The sequence below is a fragment of the Puma concolor genome, chromosome A1 (assembly GCF_028749965.1).
Source record: "Puma concolor isolate L17-30 chromosome A1, mPumCon1.1.hap2, whole genome shotgun sequence".
NCBI classification, from domain to species: Eukaryota; Metazoa; Chordata; class Mammalia; order Carnivora; family Felidae; genus Puma; species Puma concolor.
Window position 1 is genome coordinate 177,705,410 of NC_141667.1, and position 20,777 is coordinate 177,726,186.

At 33.7% G+C, this 20,777-nt stretch overlaps 1 protein-coding gene across 1 annotated transcript in view; it reads right to left on the reverse strand.

The window, feature by feature from the left end:
* GPC5 (glypican 5) overlaps window positions 1-20,777 on the reverse strand; it is a 1,436,730-nt gene that overhangs the window by 984,816 nt on the left and 431,137 nt on the right. The gene's annotated exons all lie outside the window — the stretch shown is intronic.

Consider the following 20,777-nt stretch of genomic DNA (forward strand, 5'->3'; position numbering starts at 1 on the left):
GCATACACTCAATTCATTCTTTGTTATTGAGTGGTTTGTTTTTTGCTAGGTAATTTATGGAAAATTAGCACAAAATGACAGCTACGATATGGTGTACGAATACCAAGCAGATGAGAAAGTTGAATATTATTACCAACACAAGATAAGAAGGGCAGTCAGCAAATAAAGGTCAAATGAAAGAATCAGCCTAAGTTTCTCATAATGTCAACTCTGAAATGCAGTTTCAGCAAAAGTCTGGGCAAAGATAGTTTGGTTGCCTTTTTTTCTTGCCTGAGCTATACTTTGAAATTCTCAATCACTGAAGATATATGCCATTATCAAAATCCTAACATATATTCATTACCTTTAACTCAACAATGTAAATTTTATTATAACAAGCAAAATAATAGAAGAGTAGTGAAATTAATGAATGCAAAGAAATTGATCACAGCTATCATTTTGGTGGGCAAAATTAAAAACAATGGAAGTATACATAAGTGAATTACGGTATATTCCTTCTAGGGAATTATATATCATATAGGGAAATGCTGGCTATACAATGTTAGGTGACAAAAGCAATGTTAAAACTGCTTACATAGTATTACCTCTACCGTATGAAAATTATGTACATGCTCAGAAAATCAATAATAACACATTTTCAAATATATGGTGACCATAAAGTTATTTCTCCATACCAGGCCATAACTGACAGTAAAGGAGGGAGTAATAATAAAATACTTTAGGACAAGAGGTCTAAGTGGGAATCTCCTGGAGACACAGAACACGTGTCCTGCTACTTGGGTTGTGCGTACTACGTTTAAGACAGGAAGGTCTTTGAGTAGTTTGTATATTTAAACTCATTTAATCCACGTCAGCACACTGGAATATGGACAACACTGGGATATGCATTTTACAGATGAAGAAACTGAGGTACACAAATAGCCACTAACTTGCCCTAATTTGGTGAGTTTGAATTTAAGGGGAGAGAGTCTGGCTAGAGTTCATGCTCTTAATCACTATACAAAATGCTTACTAGAAACACTGGAAGGAAACACATCAAACTACTACAGAGTGGAGACTAGTTTGGGATAAATTTTTATGCTTTTTTAAATGATTCAAAATTTTCATGTCCATGCTAACTGAATATTATTTTCAAGAAGAACAATATTGTAAATGCATCAGAGATATAAAAGAAAAATACTGTATCTATTTTTTCTACTTTTGGCATAAAATAAACTATAAAATAACAGTAATTTTAAATTAATAAATCAATATTATGTTACTTTCTTAATTATTTCCTGGTTTTATAAGTACAGTGAACATGAGTTTTCTTTCATGTCTCACTTTACCAGTGAATGGATACTCTAGAATTAATAATATCTAGCTAGGCATGTTTTCACACACACACACACACACACACACACACACACACACACACACACACACACACAAAACCCTAAAACAAAAATGAATTTCCAAACATCTTTCTTCCATGGGCCTTTTTTAGCTAGGGGCTGGGGGCGGGGGAGGGAAGCAAGGGTTCAATCATTTTTTTTCCCAACCACTTTATTAAAGTATTAATGACATATAAACAAAGTGCATATTTAATGTTTACAACTTGATGAGTTTGAGGATAAATAGACACCCATGAAACCATCACCACCATCAAGGCCATAGATATACCATGACGTTGAACAGTTTCCTCCTCTTCCCATTATTATTATTAGTGTGTATGTAGTAAGAACACTTAACATAAGACCTACCTACTTAGAAACTTTTACGTATACAATATTGTTAGTTATAGGCACTATCATGAATCATAGATCTCCAGAACTTATTTATCTTGTATAACTAAAACATTGCATCTTTTGACCATGACTGTCCCATTTTCCCCTCTGCCCAACCCCTGAAAACCACCATTCTACTCTCTGCTTCTATGAGTTTGATCACTTTAGATTCCACATGTAAATGATGTCATACAGTATTTATCTTTGTGTGATTGGCTATTTCATTTAGCATAATGTACTGCAGGTTCATCCATATTATTGCAAATGTCAGGATTTTCTTTTTTTTAAGGCTGAATAATATTTCATTGTATGTATATAACATATTTTCTTTATACATTCATCCACTGGTGGACATTTAGGTTGTTTCCATATTTTGCCTAATGTGAGTAATGCTGTGATGAACATGGGAGTACAGAGAACTCTGAAATCCTGAATTCAATTTCTTTGGATAAATACCCACAAGTGTGATTGCTGAACCATATGGTAGTTCTATTTTTAATTTTTTGAGGAAACTCTGTGCTGTTTTCCATAATGGCTGAACAAATTTACATTCCCACCAAGAGCATATCAGTATTCCTATTCCTCCACAACCTCAGCTTTTTTTTTTTTTCTACCTTTAAATAATAGCCATCTTAATTGGTATGAGGTAGTATCTCATTTTGGTTTTAATCTGCATTTCCCTGATTATTAGTGATGTTGAGCAACTTTCATGTACCTCCTAGTACCTCCTAGCCATTTGTATGTCTTCTTTAGAAAAATGTCTATTCAGGTGCTTTGCCCAGTATTTAATCAGGTCATTTGTTTTCTGCTATTGAGTTTTAGGCGTTTATTACATATTTTGGATATTAACTCTTTAACAGATACATGATTTATAATATGTTCCCCCCATTCTGTAGGTTGCCTTTTCTTTTGGTTGACAGTTTCCTTTGCTGTGTGGAAGCTTTTTAGTTTGATGCAGTCTCACATGTTTATTCTTGCTTTTGTTGTCTGCACTTTTGGTGTTATATCCAAAAACATCATTGCCAAGACTCACATCAAGGAGTCTTACATTTTTCTTAGGAATTTTATGGTTTCAGGCCTACATTTAAATCTTTAATCCATTTTGAATTGATTTTCATATGTGGTAAGGTATGGGTCCAATTTCATTCTTTCACATGAGTATAACCAGTTTTTCCAGTATCATTTTTTGGAGCCTATCCTTTCTCCATTTTGTATTCTTGTCAAAGATCAGTTGATCATACATGTATGAGTTTATTTCTGGGCTCTCTAATACACTCATTGCTCTGTCTGCTTTTATGCCACTACCATACTGCTTTATTACAGAATTATACCATACTATGGAATCAGAAAGTATGAATCTTTAGCTGAAGGCATTACACTTCCTAATTCCATGGGACTTTTTTATTAAATACCACTAAATATCATCAAATACTATTTACCAGGCTTATTATTGACTTATTTTTCTGTATTGAATGTATGTTAACCGTATCAATAAATCATCATAATAAAAAATAGACTATAGAACAGGTGATCAATATCTATATTTTATTTTTCTATAACTTTTAATCTGGATGGACACTAAGGAAGCTACACTACATATGCTATATGGTTATTGTGAGAAATAAGTCAACTTTAATAAGGTAATGTGTATGCATACAATATATGTATGCATACATATCTGCTGATAGATATACACACACATTAACTTTCTCATTCTCTTGGTCATGATATTCTGAGGAGAATTTTTCAAGTTCTATACCCATATTTCTGATAAGTAAACAAAATTAAGAAAACATAAATACAGTAAAAACTTGATTTGCAAGCATAATTCATTCCAGAAACATGATTGTAATCCAAAGCACTTTTATATCAAAGTGAATTTCAAGAACCCTTGGCTCCCTGCAAGACATCACTTGTTTATCAAGTTAAAATTTATTAGAAATGTTTGCTCGTCTTGCGGAACACTTGCAGAACAAGTTACTTGTAAACCAAGGTTTTTCTATATATTTTTTGTGCTCATTAAAAAAAGAAAAAAAATACTTATTTATCATTTCTTGTTTATTGTGGATATCTTCCTAAATGTTTCCACAGGACCCATGGGCAGAAAGAGCTGCCCTGGAATCATGAGGAGTGACTGATTACATACTTGGGAGTTGGGGGAAATAAGGGCAAGAGTAATTTTCCAAAAGGATTCTCAAATGCTAAAGAAGCTCAAGAAGACAGGATCCCAGAGGCCTAGCTAGTGTCAAGCTAAGGTTGTTTTTCATTCTAGCAAAGCATAACATTAAGACAATTGGGAGTTCCAGGAGGAATGTGGTACTTTGCCTGCCTCAAGTATTTGTCAATGGGCTGCAGATTAAAAGGAAATTTAATTGTATCATTTCCTTCTGCCTTTGTTTCCCACATCAATAGATAGGGAGCAATTTAGCAAGCCCTATTGGATCAAAGCTCTCTCTCTGTCCCAGAGTTTCTGAATGGCCCTTGTGTACCAAACATTCACTCTTTTTTATTCTTCCCTTCTCCTTAATTCAGAAAGACACATATACTTTATTTTGCCTGTCTTTGGATTTCCAGGTATGCATGGATTCCTCGAACACATGTGACTACTAAATTTTATATTTTCCTGATAATCTGTCTCATGTCAATTTGATTCTTAGTCCAGATAAAAGGACCTTGAAGAGGACAAGAATTCTTGCTCCCTGACATCACAATAAAACTGAAATAATTGTCTTTTGTGATATGAATAAGAACACAGAAAATGATACTTTAGATAACATTTGAGGACTCACATGTCCTCAAATCTTTATTTGAATGAAAATATTATGTTTAATCTCTCTTTTGTAAACTTCACTCTTATTTTTTTACCTATTTATTTAGTGTTGTGATACAGTGGGAAATGCTGAACTGACATCATTTCTACAATTAGTAACCTACCCCGGACAGCCACTTCTTTCCTCTTTTCTATAGTAAGCCTGGGAAATCAAAGCTCAAACAAACATGTATTGCAAGGTGAGAATCCCCTATTTCCCCTGGGGCAGTGGTAGATTTGAAAGAGAATTGGAGAACAGCTACCCCAGCAGGAAAGTTTCCTGGATGACACATTTACGTCAACAATGGAAGCTGGCAGTTCCTAGAAATATAGCTAAGATAAAATTTTAAAGCACATTTAAAGCCAGGTTTAGAATTCATTATTAGTCAGGGGAAATGTAGAAGGTAAACCCCTCAAAATAGGGGAATTTAGAAATTACATTTTGAGGGGCGCCTGGGTGGCTCAGTCGGTTAAGCGTCCGACTTCAGCTCAGGTCATGACCTCACAGTCTGTGAGTTCGAGCCCCGCATCGGGCTCCAGTCTGACAGCTCGGAGCCTGGAGCCTGCTTCCGATTCTGTGTCTCCCTCTCTCTCTGCCCCTCCCCTGCTCACACTCTGTCTCTGTCAAAAATAAATAAACATTAAAAAAAATTTTTTTAATTAAAAAAAAAAGAAATTACATTTTGATTTGAAAGATGTATACTGTCAAAATGAGCAGAAATTTATTTAAATTTAGTTTCTTGTTCTTTTTGAAAAGAGCATCCATTTTATTCTTCAACAAAGTTATTATTTGTGATACTTAAGCATCTTAATTCTTTAAATGATTGTTACAGGTGAGTTTAAGAGTATCAGCATAAATATGAGGTTGGTTAAAATTATGTGGTATGGAGGTATAGGAATGAGCTAGAAAATCTCAGGAGACAGAGAAAGAAGGAGCAAGCGAAAAGGGGAGGGAGAAGGGGAAGGGAAGAAATTGAGGTAAGGAAACTGAAGGACTCCAAAAATATATTTTTGCTCCTTTGCTTTTTGCTCCTTTGCCTGCTTCTATTCTTGCTAGTACCTGCACCCCCACTTTCCACTTGCCTCAAAATGCAAATAGTGTATGTCTTCCTTGTAGGAGACAGGGAATTAATGATTTGCGATAACATCTAAGGAAGGACCACATGAGGATGATCAGAAGAAGCCATCACATGCTATTCCAGTCCACCAGAGCTACATATCTTGGCGCCCAGACCCTCTGGCCACAAGGAATAACAGCTGCGCACTTATCTTTCTTCGAACTGCTTCCTGGATGCCTGAGCAGACACACGGACCAGACCATGATCCTCAATAAAACTCACCCCGGGGCGTCTGGGTGGCTCAGTCAGCTGAGCGTCAGACTTTGGCTCGGGTCGTGATCTCACTGTTCCTGAGGGAGTTCCAGCCAGGCTCTGTGCTGACAGCTCAGACCCTGGAGCCCTCTTCAGATGCTGTGTCTCCCTCTCTCTCTGCCCCTCCCCCCTCATGTTCTGTCTCAGTCTCGGTCTCTCTCTCTCTCTCTCTCTCTCTCTCTCTCTCAAAAATAAACATTAAAAAAATTAAAACATAAAAACTCACCCCAAACAAAGAGGAGACTCCCTCCTTTTTTTTTTCTGGGATACTCTGTCTGTACCTGCACTCCCTCTATACGACCAATAAACTTGGCTTTCATCTCCTACTGGCTTACATTTGATTTCTATTCTGCTTGTAGTCAGGGACCCTCTTGGTTAGTCCTGTGGAAATCCCCTCCCCCCCTAACTGGACCCAGCCTATCAGCATCAAAATGAGATAAGAAAAACAAAGAGAGGAAAGCAACAAATATCTGAATAAGCAGCAAATGTTCTCTGATGGTTTTGCCATGAGATCTTAAAGCATTTGAAATTTTAGAAGATTCAGAAATTTAAAGAAAATGTGATTTTAGCAGAGTGAGATTACAACTTCTAAGAGGAACAAGAGGTATCTTTCTAAGAGAACCTTCTTAAAGATGCTGCCTTCTTCTTTTTTTTACTCTTCTTTTTCTTTTTTCATTTTTTTCTCCACTTCTTTCTTGTTACAGATTTTTGTACCAAAATGTTGGTTCATTAGATAAAGCAAAGTCTATGTGAGTTGATCTTCACCAAAGAAAGTCTTTATTTGTTTGTTTAAATTCATAGTGTTTGTAAGAGGATTGCATGCTTATTTAAGAGAATATAGAAAAAGATGAACAGAAGAAAACTTAAAAATTTGTTTGGGTACTTTCCATGTTTGTCAAACAAAGTAATACCCAAATAATCCGTTGACATTTTACTCAAAAATTAAAATAAAAATTAACTATAGAGATATGTGTGTTATAATTTGTGTTGACACCTTCAATTTCAGAATGCCAGAATCAAATGTTCAAATTAGTGGTTCTAAATATACTTTCCAGAATATACTTCTGTTTAACTTGAAAACTCTAGATATGTAATGTTTTATTTTTTAATCCAAATTTTGCAAGTGGTTAATTTAAATGAACTATCTAACATTTTAATGTTACTTAAAATTACTTAAGAGTAAAATTTAAACGAATTTTTACTCATTTTTAGTCATAGCATATAGTCCCTACATTTACTTTACTAAAGATAATCTATATTACTGTTATTTATAAACAGTATGGCAAGAGTTGCTTGCCATGGGTCCAGTCTATACAGTATACAACATGAGCCACCTGCATTAAATACCTCACAAATTTCTATTCCATCTGGAAGGACACAAAAAACTCCATAATTTAAAGACAATAATGAGTATTTTTTATAAACGTAAGGACAGAGTAAAGCTTCAGACTTATTAGCCTAAGTAAAAGTATGATTTGCTTGAGCCTATAAGTAAACTTTCTTTATATATGAAATATCAATGACTAATAAAAGTAGAAGTCATTATGAAATTCTCCAGATTTTACAAAGAAAGGTAACATCTTAAACTCAAGTGTTAAGACTGCAGGGGGATGCCTGGCTGGCTCAGTCAATAGAGCCTGCAACTCTTGGTCTCTGGGTCTTGAGTCCAAGACCCACACTGGGTGTGAAGCCTACTTAAAAAACAAACAAACAAACGACAACAAAAACAAAGAGCAAGTGTTAGGATTGCAAATAAAATTATTTAAATTCAACCCTTCTCTTCATTTTCAAAACTTTGGCATACAGACATAACTACATGAGCACACAAACACTTCAGTAAGAGACAAAATTCCCTTTTTTCATTCATTCTAACAACCACCAACTTTATTAAGAATTAGAATCAAACTCAATAAGAATAAAATTAGTATAATCCTTGATTTAAGTGTGTGTGTTAAGACATAACCTTTAGACAGCTACAGCAGTGCCTGCATAAATAATACTCAATAACTTCTAGATGACAAATTGTAATAGCAGTAAAATCTGACTGTTTTTTAATCAATCATTTTGGTTATTCACTTTTGGTATTATAAATAAGGCAGTGATTGATATTCATATATCAAAATCTTTGTTCTCATCTCTGTTTCTTTCCTTAGGATGTTAAATTGTTCATTTTTTTATAAATTTATTTTATTTTATATTGGGGTGTGATTAGACACATGACTTCTATATTTCCTACTAATGTTAGGGCAAAGGTTTAACATGCAATCATATTTTATATATATCAGGGGCACTCCAGGTTAGAATAAATGTTTGGAGGGTACTAAGTTTACTGTTTTTAATCAGTACTATTATCTCATTTAGTTTCTCTGCATCCAATTATATATTTTATCTTCTTGGCATAGGAAAACGTGAGTGGTGAGTTTACAACTCTCATTACTATTAAATGTTGTCCCATGGAGCACCTGGGTGGCTCAGTCAGTTAAGCTTCTGACTTCAGCTCAGGTCATGATCTTGCTATTTGTGAGTTCAAGCTCCCTGTGGGATTCTGTGCTGACAGCTCAGAGCCTAGAGCCTGCTTTAAATTCTGTGTCTCCCCCTCTCTCTGCCCTCCCCATTCACACTCTCTCTCTCAAAAATAAATAAACATTAAAACCTTTTAAAGAAATAATAAATAAATGTTGTCCCCCTTTACATTATTAGTTTTTTTTTTTTGTTTTGTTTTGTTTTAATGGTATATGACATTAAAATTTTTTTTTTTTTTTTAACGTTTATTTATTTTTGAGACAGAGAGAGACAGGGCATGAGGAGGGGCAGAGAGAGAGGGAGACACAGAATCTGAAACAGGCTCCAGGCTCTGAGCTCTCAGCACAGAGCCCGACGTGGGGCTTGAACTCACGGACCATGAGATCATGACCTGAGCCGAAGTCGGATGCTTAACCGACCGAGCCACCCAGGCGCCCCAATGGTATATGACATTAAATCACATATTATTTGGCACATATAAGGGCTTGAGTGCTGGTATGCTTTTATTACCAGTTGCATGCTTCATCAATAAAGAGTGACACATTGTTTTTTAATGCTTTTAAGAATACGTTATATTAATTTTAATAATCTGATCACTGGTCTCATTTTGCTTCCATTTACCTGGTGCATCTTTTTTTCCCATTTCCTTTTTAAAAATTCTCTAAATCTCTTTATTTTAGGTTTTTCACATAACAGCATATATTTGATTTTTCATTTTTTTTACCCAATTGAGATTAAGTATCCATTAAAATTACTCTCCTAAATGATACATTTAGCTTTACTTTTGTCATTTTAATATTTTTGTTTGTATATCTTTGCCATATTTTGCTGAATAAAGTCTATGTCATTTCTCATTACAATCTAGAGCATACCTGTCCTCACTTAAAATACCTTAAAGCTTTAGATATACTTACATGCAAACTGCCTGTCAGCACGATGAATAAACAAATATATCACATACTTTTTGTAAGATTTTAAAAATTTTAATTTCACCTATGGTTCCTCGTGCCAACTGCTGGATTGTGGAGTTAAATTATTACTTTTAGATCATATATCTTTTCCTATGGCAATCACATTCTGATTCATATTTATAGTATATGATTAGAGAAATAATTAGAATTAAGTCTTGATTTACAATTATTCCTGTGTTTTGCTGACATTTACATTTCTATTTCCCACAAGTTTAGTTTTTGATTCATGTGTTTAATTGCCTAAAAAATGACTTTACATGAATCTTTCAGGAACAGTAACATAAGCGGTTTAGTATCCTAGGCTTTGCATATTTGAAAATTCTGTCATTCATTTGTCTTCTTAATGTTCCTTGCTTACAATGTTCTATTCTAAACATCTTATACTGTTGTCTTTTCTTTTCTTTTTTAATATAATTTATTGTCAAACTGGCTTCCATACAACACCCCATGCTGTTCTCTTCTCATCCCTTCTTCGCTTATTTTTCCTTAGCCAAAAAAAAAAAAAAAAAAAAAAAAAGATAGCACAAAGTCAATGCTCTCTATACTTTATTTCTGCTTCCTGTAATTATTTTTACAAAGCGTGATGTTTTCTCTTCTATGATTGTGAGCTATAGGCATTTTCATTTTTTATGTAATAGAAACTAACTCTCTCCAATGATGGAATTTTTCTATTCACTTATTTAAAAAAAAGAGAGATGGATCCAGGCTGAGTTTATGCCAAAAAAGATTCCTGCTTTGATCCCTCATGGTGAGTCTTTCTCATATCCTAACCAGAAAAGCTTGTTAACCTCTTGTTATATCTTTGGTTCACCAATATAATAGGCTATACAATAGGAGGGAATGAAAGGGCTTTAGTCAGTCCCACTGGGAAGTCTCAGCATGAACAAATTGGTAGTTGGTGGTATCACTACAGAGAAAAACAGTAATGGAAGACAACTTTGTATCAGAAACACAGATTCAGTTGTGAACAACAAACATGTTTGAGTTTTGCACTAGGTACCATAACTATAAGTACAGCAAGGAATGAAACCATCTGCTTGATATAATAGATAAAAATAGGTAAAGAAACAGATAAAATTCTATTGCCTTTTAAGAGAACTGACATAAGATAAAAGAAGACAGTCTGGTGATAGAGACTAAGAGAGTGGAAACCAAGTAGATACCACCTTGATCAACCTGTCAAAATATGCATCATTACTAATGAGATAAACTGAAATTATGTCTGACCTGACAGAATGCAATGAAAAAATGCAGCATTAGTTCTGTAATATTCTTGTCAAAATGTAGTACCTGAATCTAATCACAAGGAAATATCAGAAAATCTAAATTGAGGTATTCTCTAAAAGGAAAAAAAAAGGAAGGAAGGAAAGAAAAGAGAGGGGAAAATGATGAGGGAGCATAAGACAAGCTGAGGGCAAAGTACAGGCTAACAGCAACCCCCTGCCCCCAGGTCGGATATGTGTGATATACCTCGGACACTCCTGTCTGCCCAAGAGCAAAGGAAAGGAAAGGAAACAAATGGTTGACTGATAGAGCTCACAGACTTGCAGGATAGGAGTCTCCTTCAGTTTATGGATAACTTAGTAAACTGCAAGAAAAAGGCAGTCTTATCCATAGCAACCTATAGATTCCATTTCCTGGAGCCCTAATATCACCCTCATCAAGATGTAAGGGGTTTTAAGTACTTGCCATGGTGATGTGGGAAAAAAAGGCAAATGAAAAATTAAATTCCCTTACTGCCTACAGCCCATTGACAAGTCCTTGAAACAGGCTTTCCTCTAGGAGCTCAGCTGCCTTGATGATGACACTTTGCTAGGGGCAAAAGGGAAATTTGGCTTAACATAATCCTGACACCCAGGATCCTGTGAGTCTCCTTAAACACGTGAAACCACATTATAAATCACCTTAACCTTATTGGCATTCATAAACTACATCAAATAAGGGCAAAATTCACAGTGTTTTCTTGTGCAATTAAAATATTCACAATGGGGAAAAGATAGTTTCTTCAATAAATGTTACTGGGAAAACTGGACCAGAACATGCAAAAGAATGAAATTGGATGCTTCTCTCACATCATACACAACAACCAGTTCAAAATGGGTTAAATATTTAAACATAAGACTGGGAATCATAAAACTCCTAGAAGAAAAATCATAAAAAGCTTTGCATAGGTCTTGGCAATGACTTGTTGACATGACACCAAAAGCATAGACAACAAAAGAAAAAATAAATGCAAAAACATGTGGAACTATACTAAACTAAAAGGTTTCTGTACAGCAAAGGAAACCATCAACAAAATTAAAAACTAGTCTACTAAATGGGAGAAAATACATCCAAAGCCATATATCTCATAAAAAGTTATATCCAAGGAGCACCTCGGTGGCTCAGTCAGTTATGCGTCCAACTCTTTTTTTTTTTAATTTTTTTTTTAATTTTTAAAAAAAAAATTTTTTTTTTCAACATTTATTTATTTTTGGGACAGGGAGAGACAGAGCATGAACGGGGGAGGGGCAGAGAGAGAGGGAGACACAGAATCGGAAACAGGCTCCAGGCTCTGAGCCATCAGCCCGGAGCCTGACGCGGGGCTCGAACTCACGGGCCGCGAGATCATGACCTGGCTGGAGTCGGGCGCTTAACCGACTGCGCCACCCAGGCGCCCCTCCAACTCTTGATTTCAACTCAGGTCATGATCTCATAGTTCCATGAGTTCAAGGCCCACATCAGGCTCTGCACTGACAGTGTGGAGGCTTCCTGGGATTCTCTCCCACTCCCTCTGTCTCTGTCTCTCCCTCTCTCTCTCTCTCAAAATAAATAAATAAACTTAAAAAAAAGTTATATCCAATATATATAAGGAAAACTTACAACTCAATAGCAAAACACACACACACACACACACACACACACACACACACAAATAACACAATTAAAAATTGGGCAAAGACTCAATTGATTTTTTTTCCAAAGAAGGCGTATAAAAATGGCCAATGGATTTATGAAAAAGTGCCCAAACTTACTAATCATCAGAGAAGTGCAAATCAAAACCACATTGAGATATCACTTCACACCTGTTAGAATGGCTATTGTTTTTTAAAAAAAAGGAAAAGGAAGGAAGGAAGGAAGGAAGGAAGGAAGGAAGGAAGGAAGGAAAAGAGAAAAGAAGAGAAGAGAAGAGAAGAGAAGAGAAGAGAAGAGAAGAGAAGAGAAGAGAAGAGAAAAAAAAGAGGAGGGAGGAAGCAAGAAGAAAAAAAGTATTGGCAAGGATATGGAGGAAATGGAACTTATGTGCTATTGCAGAGAATGTACATCGTTACAGCCATTATAAAAAACAGAATGGATTTTCCTCAAAAAATTTAAAACAGGGGGTGCCTAGGTGGCTAAGTTGGTTAGCATTCAACTCTTGATTTCAGTTCAGGTCATGATCTCACAGTTCATGAGTCTGAGCCCATGTTGGGTTCTGCACTGACAGCACTGACAGTGTGGATTCTCTCTCTCCCTTTCTCTCTGCCCCTGTCCCACTCAAGCTCTCTCTTGCACATGATCTCTCTCAAAATAAACAAACAAAAAATTTAAAACAGAACTATAATGTGATCCAACAATCCCATTTCTGAATACATAATCAAAGGAATTGAAACCAGGATCTTGAAAAGATATCTACACACCCATGTACATTGAAGCATTCATTATTCACATTAGCCAATATGAAAACACCTAAATGTCTGTCGATGGATAAATGGTTAAAGAAATGTGATATATACACACAATGAAGAAATCCTGAAATTTGTGACAACATGAATGAACAACACAAGTGAAATAAGTGAGACACAGAAAGACAAACATTGCATGATTTCACTTACATCACACACACACACACACACACACACACACACACAAACTGAACTCATAGTAACAGTGTAGAATGGTTACCAAAGGCTGGGACACGGGGAGAAAAAGGGAAATTAGAAAAAAAAATTGGTGGTTGCCATTGACTGAGTGGAGGGGGTAATGAAAAGTTATTGTTTAATGGTTAGAAGGCTTCAGTTTTGCAAGATGAAGAGTCTGGGGATAGATGGTGGTGATGTTTGCATAACACTGCGAATGTACTAAATACCATTGAAACATACACTTAAAAATGGTTGAGGTAGTAAGTCTCATGTTATGTATATTTTACCACAATCTTAAAAACATTAACCATGACAGGCCACTCGCTGGGCCAAATAGTAAGTTTCAATAAATCTCAAGTTTTAGAACTTATATAGTATATTCTTTGACCAGCATAGAAAGCAATTTGAAATCAATGTCATAAAAGATACCTAACCCTCCCCCCAATACTTGTAAATTAGACAAAAACACTTTTTCAGAAGTCTCAGAGTTCATAAAAGAAAATTTAAAAGAAAATACCAAATGATAAAAATGTCATAAAATATTATCATTTGTGGGGTGGAGTTAAATTTGGGTTGAGAGACAGTTTGAACATTTTAAGTGCTTACACTGAAAAAAACATGCAACTAAAGAACAAGAGAATTGTAAGAAAAATAAAAAGTGAAAAAATCAAGTAATAAAGATAATGGAAGAAATAAATGAAATTGAAAACAAATACTAAAAAATACTCACAAAATGAAAAGCTGTTCTTTTGAAAAGATTCATACAATTGTTAAAACTTAGCAAGACTAATTAAGAAAAAAAGGATGAAAGGGTAACATCATTACAGATCCTGCGGATATTCAAATGATAACTAACTATACAAATAACTTGACAGTCACAAATTTAACAGATTAAAATTCTTCAAAACAACAAATTACCAAAGCTTAGTGAAGAAGAAACAGATAATCTGCAATTTTCTGTATCTATTAAATAAAATAAAACATAGTGTGAGAATTTCAATCATAGATTGATGAATTCTCTCAAATATGTAAGGAATAAATAATGTCAACTGTATATGAACTCCTTCAGAAAGTAGACAAAGGGATAACCATACCAACTTCTTTCATGATTTCAGCAGTACTCTAATACTAAAATATGGTACAGACATTACCACAAACAATTACAAGAATCTGTCACTCATGAACATAGATGCAAATGTTCTATAAAAATATTAGAAAATCAAATTCAGCAAAATATAAAAAAAATAATGAATATCAAAAATTAGTGAGACTTACTATAGTAATAAAAGGTTATTTTAGCATCCAAAAAATTAATCAATATTTTTTAACTTAGTAACAGAACAACAAAAAAAACACACCCATATGATAATCTCAATAAATGAAGAAAATACTTTTGACAAAATTGAATAAGTATTTATGATAAAATATTACTTCAGATCGATAATAGAAGCAAAGTGCCTCAGTCTTATAGAGGGGCATCATCTACATAATTGTACAGCAAATATAATACTTAATTACATAGTGAATGAGTTTTCTCTAAAATTGGAAACAAGGCAGGTATGTATGTCTTTGCAACTTCTACTCACTACTGTACGGGAAATCTGAGCCAGTACAATAAAACAAGAAAAATGAATGAAATACAAAATTTGCAAAGGAAGCCAAAAAACTGTCTTTATTTACAAACAACACAATAATTTATGTAGAAATTCATACAAAATGTGTAAAACAGAACACAAGACCCATATGCAATTTTATGTACTAGCAACCAAAAAATAATTTAACAAATGATATATAAAAAATGCTGCCCAGAAAATTACTAACCATTTCTGTGAGAAGTTAAATAAGACCCAAATCCATGTTTGTAAATTAAAAGTAATATTAAGGTGCCATTCTACCTAATTTGGTTATTAGATTTAATCCCAGTCAAAATACCTGATGGGATTTTAAAGAAATTGACAAGTTGATTTTAAAATTTGTATGGAAATGAACAGGACCTAGAATAGAAAAATAAAAATAATGATAAAAAAGCAGAGTTAGAGAACTGATTATTCCTAGCTCAAGACTTATCAAAAGCTACCCTAGTTGAGACAGTGTGGTATTGATATAAGTGAGGATAAGTAGGTCAATAGAGCAGAATATTCATGTAATGGAATAATATTCAGCAATATACATACACCACCATAAATGGACATCAAAAATACATAAGGAACAAAAATAGCTGGACACAAAATGTCAGTCCAAGCAAAGACCAAACTAATACATGGAGATAAATTTCAAAAATGGGACATAGGGAACTTTCTAGGGTATAGAAACATTCTGTATTTTGATTAAGTTTTAGTTATGTGGAGGTACATATTTCTTAAAACTCCTTTAATTGTATATTTAACATCTATACATTTCAATATATGTAAATTTTCCCTCAAAATATTTTTTAAATGTTCAAATAAGGATGAAAAATTAAGATTTAAAATGCAGTAGCTAAACTAATCTTCAAGGAAAGCACATCTAAAGAGTAGTTCACACATGTATCAGAGATTTAGAAGCAAGAGAAGCAAGATTTAGAAGCAAGCTGCTTTGGTGGTACTAATGAAGGATTTGATTCTATACATTAATTTTAAATCATTAGGAATAATTATCAACTTTGATTCTTATTCATATGTCTAATTTAGGATGCTGCTATTATTTCACAGTAGAAAATACTGTGATTAGTACAAAGTAAGCTGTCCTTCCATTAGGAGCATTTTTCCTTAACTGTATTATATCAGGAAAGAGTGACTGATTTTATATGCATGTTTGGCTATAGATTGCCATGGTTGTAATGGCTAGTGGAAAAGTACACATTTTACAGATATTTTTAAGGAAGATTAAGCAAGATTTCATTGCTTAGATACAAGACTATAATGCTAAGAACTGAAAAGTTAATGAAGTTTGACACTGCATTTTTTTTTTTTTTGGCTTTCTTCCATGGTTACTAGAAGCCAGTTAGAAATGCATGTTAAACTTCACCTTACAGAAGATAAAGACTGTCACACATCTATTATGTCTTCCTTATCAAATTGTCATATTTTCTGAAATTTAGACTTTCAAGTTTGAAAACAAGATAATAAAATTAAATGGATTTTTAAGAATAACAGCATAATTATTTCAGTATATTCTTTCAATGTACAATGTGAATCTAGTATTTAATATATCTATTCATACTTCTAGGCAACGTAAAATAGTTAACATATTAGCGTAGAGAAGAATCAAGTGTGCCTTGGCAAGTACTGAATTCTTTTTATTTCTAATGTTTATTTATTTACTTTTAAGAGACAAAGACAGAGATAATCCCAAGCAGTCTCTGCACTGTCAGTACAGAGCCCAATGTGGGGCTCAATCTCATGAACAGTGAGATCATAACCTGCACCAAAATCAAGAATCAGATGTTTAACCAACTGAGCCACCCAGGCACCCCCACGGGTACTGAATTCTTGCTCTATTAAATGGTAAGTCTAGAAACTAAACTCCTATTTTTTTCAACAAAATTTAAAAGTACATCTATTAATGGTATAGGTTTAAGGGTTAGATTTCACATATATTTTTAAAAGTCAAAAGAAACAGTTCAAACATTCCAGTTCTTTATTAGACTAAATTTAATTCTTAGTATCAATTGATATTTTTGCTTTTTTTGTTAGAAATTGTCAGTAATTTCTTCAAAATCTAAGTGTATCATTCTGATTAAGCTATTCATAGTATAACTTAACTGTTCATAGAATAATTCATCATACTGTAGCATCCCCGCCAACACACAATACTTGATACAGAACCCTGGTACCCACTCTCAGCTCAAACCATGAAGGAGTCGGAAAGCAAAAGAGTAAGTGCATAAATAAACTTTCTAACAGCAGAGATTTCAGAAATAAAGTAACGATAGTGAAATTGGAAGACTTAAGGAAAGCTATTTATGTTACTCTGAGGAATACAAATCAATAAAAGTTCATGGCTGAAAGGTTCTCATTGATTGGAACATACTGGTAGCAGAGTAATTTCAAAACTCAATGTAGGGTTTGCCAACCACACCACATTTTCTGATTGTATCCAATAAAATGTTATGACCTCGAAACAGCTATCTCTAGTATTAGTTTCTTGAATGACTTTATTTTTTATTCTAACATGACTAAGCTGAAATCAAAACATTTGAAATTTCAAAGAATTATAAACTCTTTTTAAGTTAAATATTTCAAAGTTGACTTCACGAATGTTGTTGTTGGAAAGCATTCACCATTTAGACGTGTTGTAAAAAAATAATGCAGACAATTGCTTGATTGTATTTCTAGAAATTTCCTTAAATTTCCTATGAATGCAGTTTTCAGGGCACTACTAACTAATCCTTTGTTAATTTTTTTTCCACATCCAGCCCAACGGAAGCTACTGTAAATCTCTCCATTGCTGCACGGGCACTTGCGGGATTAATGGGTCTTAGTGTCGGGTCAGGGAATCACTTTTCTAAGAAGTGCCTTCATTTCTATGCTGCTTCAGAAAATGATTCTTCTGCATGTGCTGCTGATAGTCATATCTGCCCAATCAATTATTACACTTTAACTGAAAAAAGGAAGAAAACCTCTCTAAGAGGAAAGGTCTCATCTATAACAAGCAGCTCCGAAGGATAGCTTGAGGAATTAGGAACTGGATATCAAAATATCTTGGATAAATGTGTAATGTTTCTCAAATTGACATCATTTTTATGATTTTATAAATATATTAAATTAACTTGCCATTCAATACATTGCTCAGTCTAACAATTCTTTCGCCTCGCCTCTTTGACTACACACAAGAGGAAAACGTGTTAATGAAAAGCAACCTACGTAAATAAATAATATATAAATAAAAATATTTATATGATATATTTATATTTCATTTATATATTTAATATATAAGTAAACCAGCACACTAGAATGTAAGCTACCTGAGGCCAGAGGCTTCAGTTGTTTTGTTCAGTGTCAGTCCTAGAGTTATCTTTCAGTAAATGTTTGTTAATGAATGAATATATATGAAATGAAGCTCTTTCAAGCTTTATATTATGTCTTTAAATCCTGTGGGGCACTTATTGTGTCCCATGTCTTACGTGTTTAAACACATTATTCTTTTTGTAAAGGCAATAGTTTCCTCCCACTTCATTCATCAGGTCTCAGAACAAATATAATTTCCCTGACCACTGATGCCTAGATTAAATGTATTATGTACATTTAAAGCATCTTCCACATTCATTATCATCATATTTTGTTTATAAGCTTATTTATGTTTATCCCCTACAAGACTAAGTTCCAAAAGGGCAGGTAGGTATCTAGCTGATATTCCCTGGACTCAGTAAAAATTTTCAATGTATAAAACATAATTATTAATCATTACATGAGATTATAAATCATTAATAAGAATCTAAACCTATCTAAACTGCATCAGCCAGATATTCTATATATCTAGAGATACAGCTGACAAATAGAACTTGAAAAGTCAAAAAGGAACGATATGCTATTCTTATGAGGTTAGATAAAAAAAAAAAAATACCAAAAACCTTAGAACAAAAGGAAAGAGGATCAAATTCTATAAAATAAAGATGAAAACATTTGGAACTCTCCACCAAAATATGAAATACTGCAATCTAGGGATAACCCTAAAGGTTTAAATCCAATATGAGAGGGAAGATCAGGCTTCTTTTCAACTAGTACAGGAAACCTGTCATTCATTACATTTATGTCTTACAGAGGACAACATTAAATCCCCTAGAGGGGGCTTATTAACCTTGATACTATTGACATTTCGGACTAATTTTTGTTTTGACAACCAAAGATGGCTCCAGACATTGAAGATTGTCATCTGAGAGGTAAAGTTGTCCCTGGTAGTTCTGTAGTGTTACAGCAGATTCAGCTAAGAGCATAGAAGTTAAGAGATTTAGTCATGGTTTGGCAGTTTAAAGACACTAATGATATTCAGATGATATTTTAACCTTTAAATATGATATCCAAACAAAATATAAGTGTTGTAACTTTCAAACAAATATTGATCTGAACAAACTCTGTTCTAAGATACAAGTTCCAGCAATAACAATATATGATTAAGCGTCCATCTTGGTACAGAGGGTATAGATGGAAGAGAGAATCAAGAGATCTAAATGCCTGACCCTCCTTTGCCCTTAACTCAGACATTTTAAATCGTGTCCCTTACTTTCTTCATCTTTAAATCGAAGGTATGAATTATTTGATTTCTTACTTCCTTTTAGCTCTAATATACCATGAATATATGACACCATTTCATGTATATTTCAGAAACAAATAAAAACAACCCCTCCCTTCTTGATACATGCATCATAATGTACCACAGATGATATTGAACACAAAAGATTTATACAGCATTGTGTGATTTTTGGAGTTTGCTTTTCGTCAAAAGGTATTAATTTCAAAAGCCTGTTGAAGATGCCTGAAATTCTATTAGAAAATGGAATTTTGTTTCTTTGACTTAAGGCAATAATTTTCAAACTGTGCTATAGGTACTCAGAAGTATATGTTAGAGCGCAGCTAAGCAGGTAAGCAGGTAATGCTTTAGATCCCCCTCCAATGATTCAAACAGAATACAGAAGCTTTCATCATTTTATTCATTAAGGCTCAACAAAAAAATCGTTTGCACACAGAATTTGGTATAGATGTGAAAACACTGGAAAGAATACCTATCATATGCCATTTATCCTTTTATGTATATATACCTATGTATAGCATTCACATATATTTTATATCTGTGTATATATATACATAAATACAAACATATATATATACACACACACACCTATATATATATATATATATATATATATATATAGGTGTGTGTGTGTGTATACATATATATATACACACATATATATACATATATACGTATGTATATACATATACATATGTATGTATATATGTATATACATATACATATGTATGTATATATGTATATACATACGTATATATGTATGTATGTATATATATGTATATGTATATATGTATATGTGTATGTATATGTATATACATATACATGTATGTATATATGTATATACATACATATATATGTATGTATGTATATATGTATGTATATATATATATATATATATATATATATATATATATATACATACACACACACACACACACACACACACACATACACTTGCAAGTGTCTCTAGAGCTATTAAACCATGTGCTGTTGTTCATGGACAATGGATTATAAATTCATTCAGTCCCCTTTTTAAAACAGGCTCATCAGGGAGACAGTGCCCCCATACAGCAGTGTTTGGGGGAAACGATTTGCAAAGTCAGATACAAAAACACTGAGTGTAGGAATATATGCTATGTCATCCTACTGAAAGGGCAGGTGGCAGGCGCTGTGTTGAAAGTTGTGTGTTTCTGAAACAGGCATGTATGTGGAAACCCAACAGGAGCAAA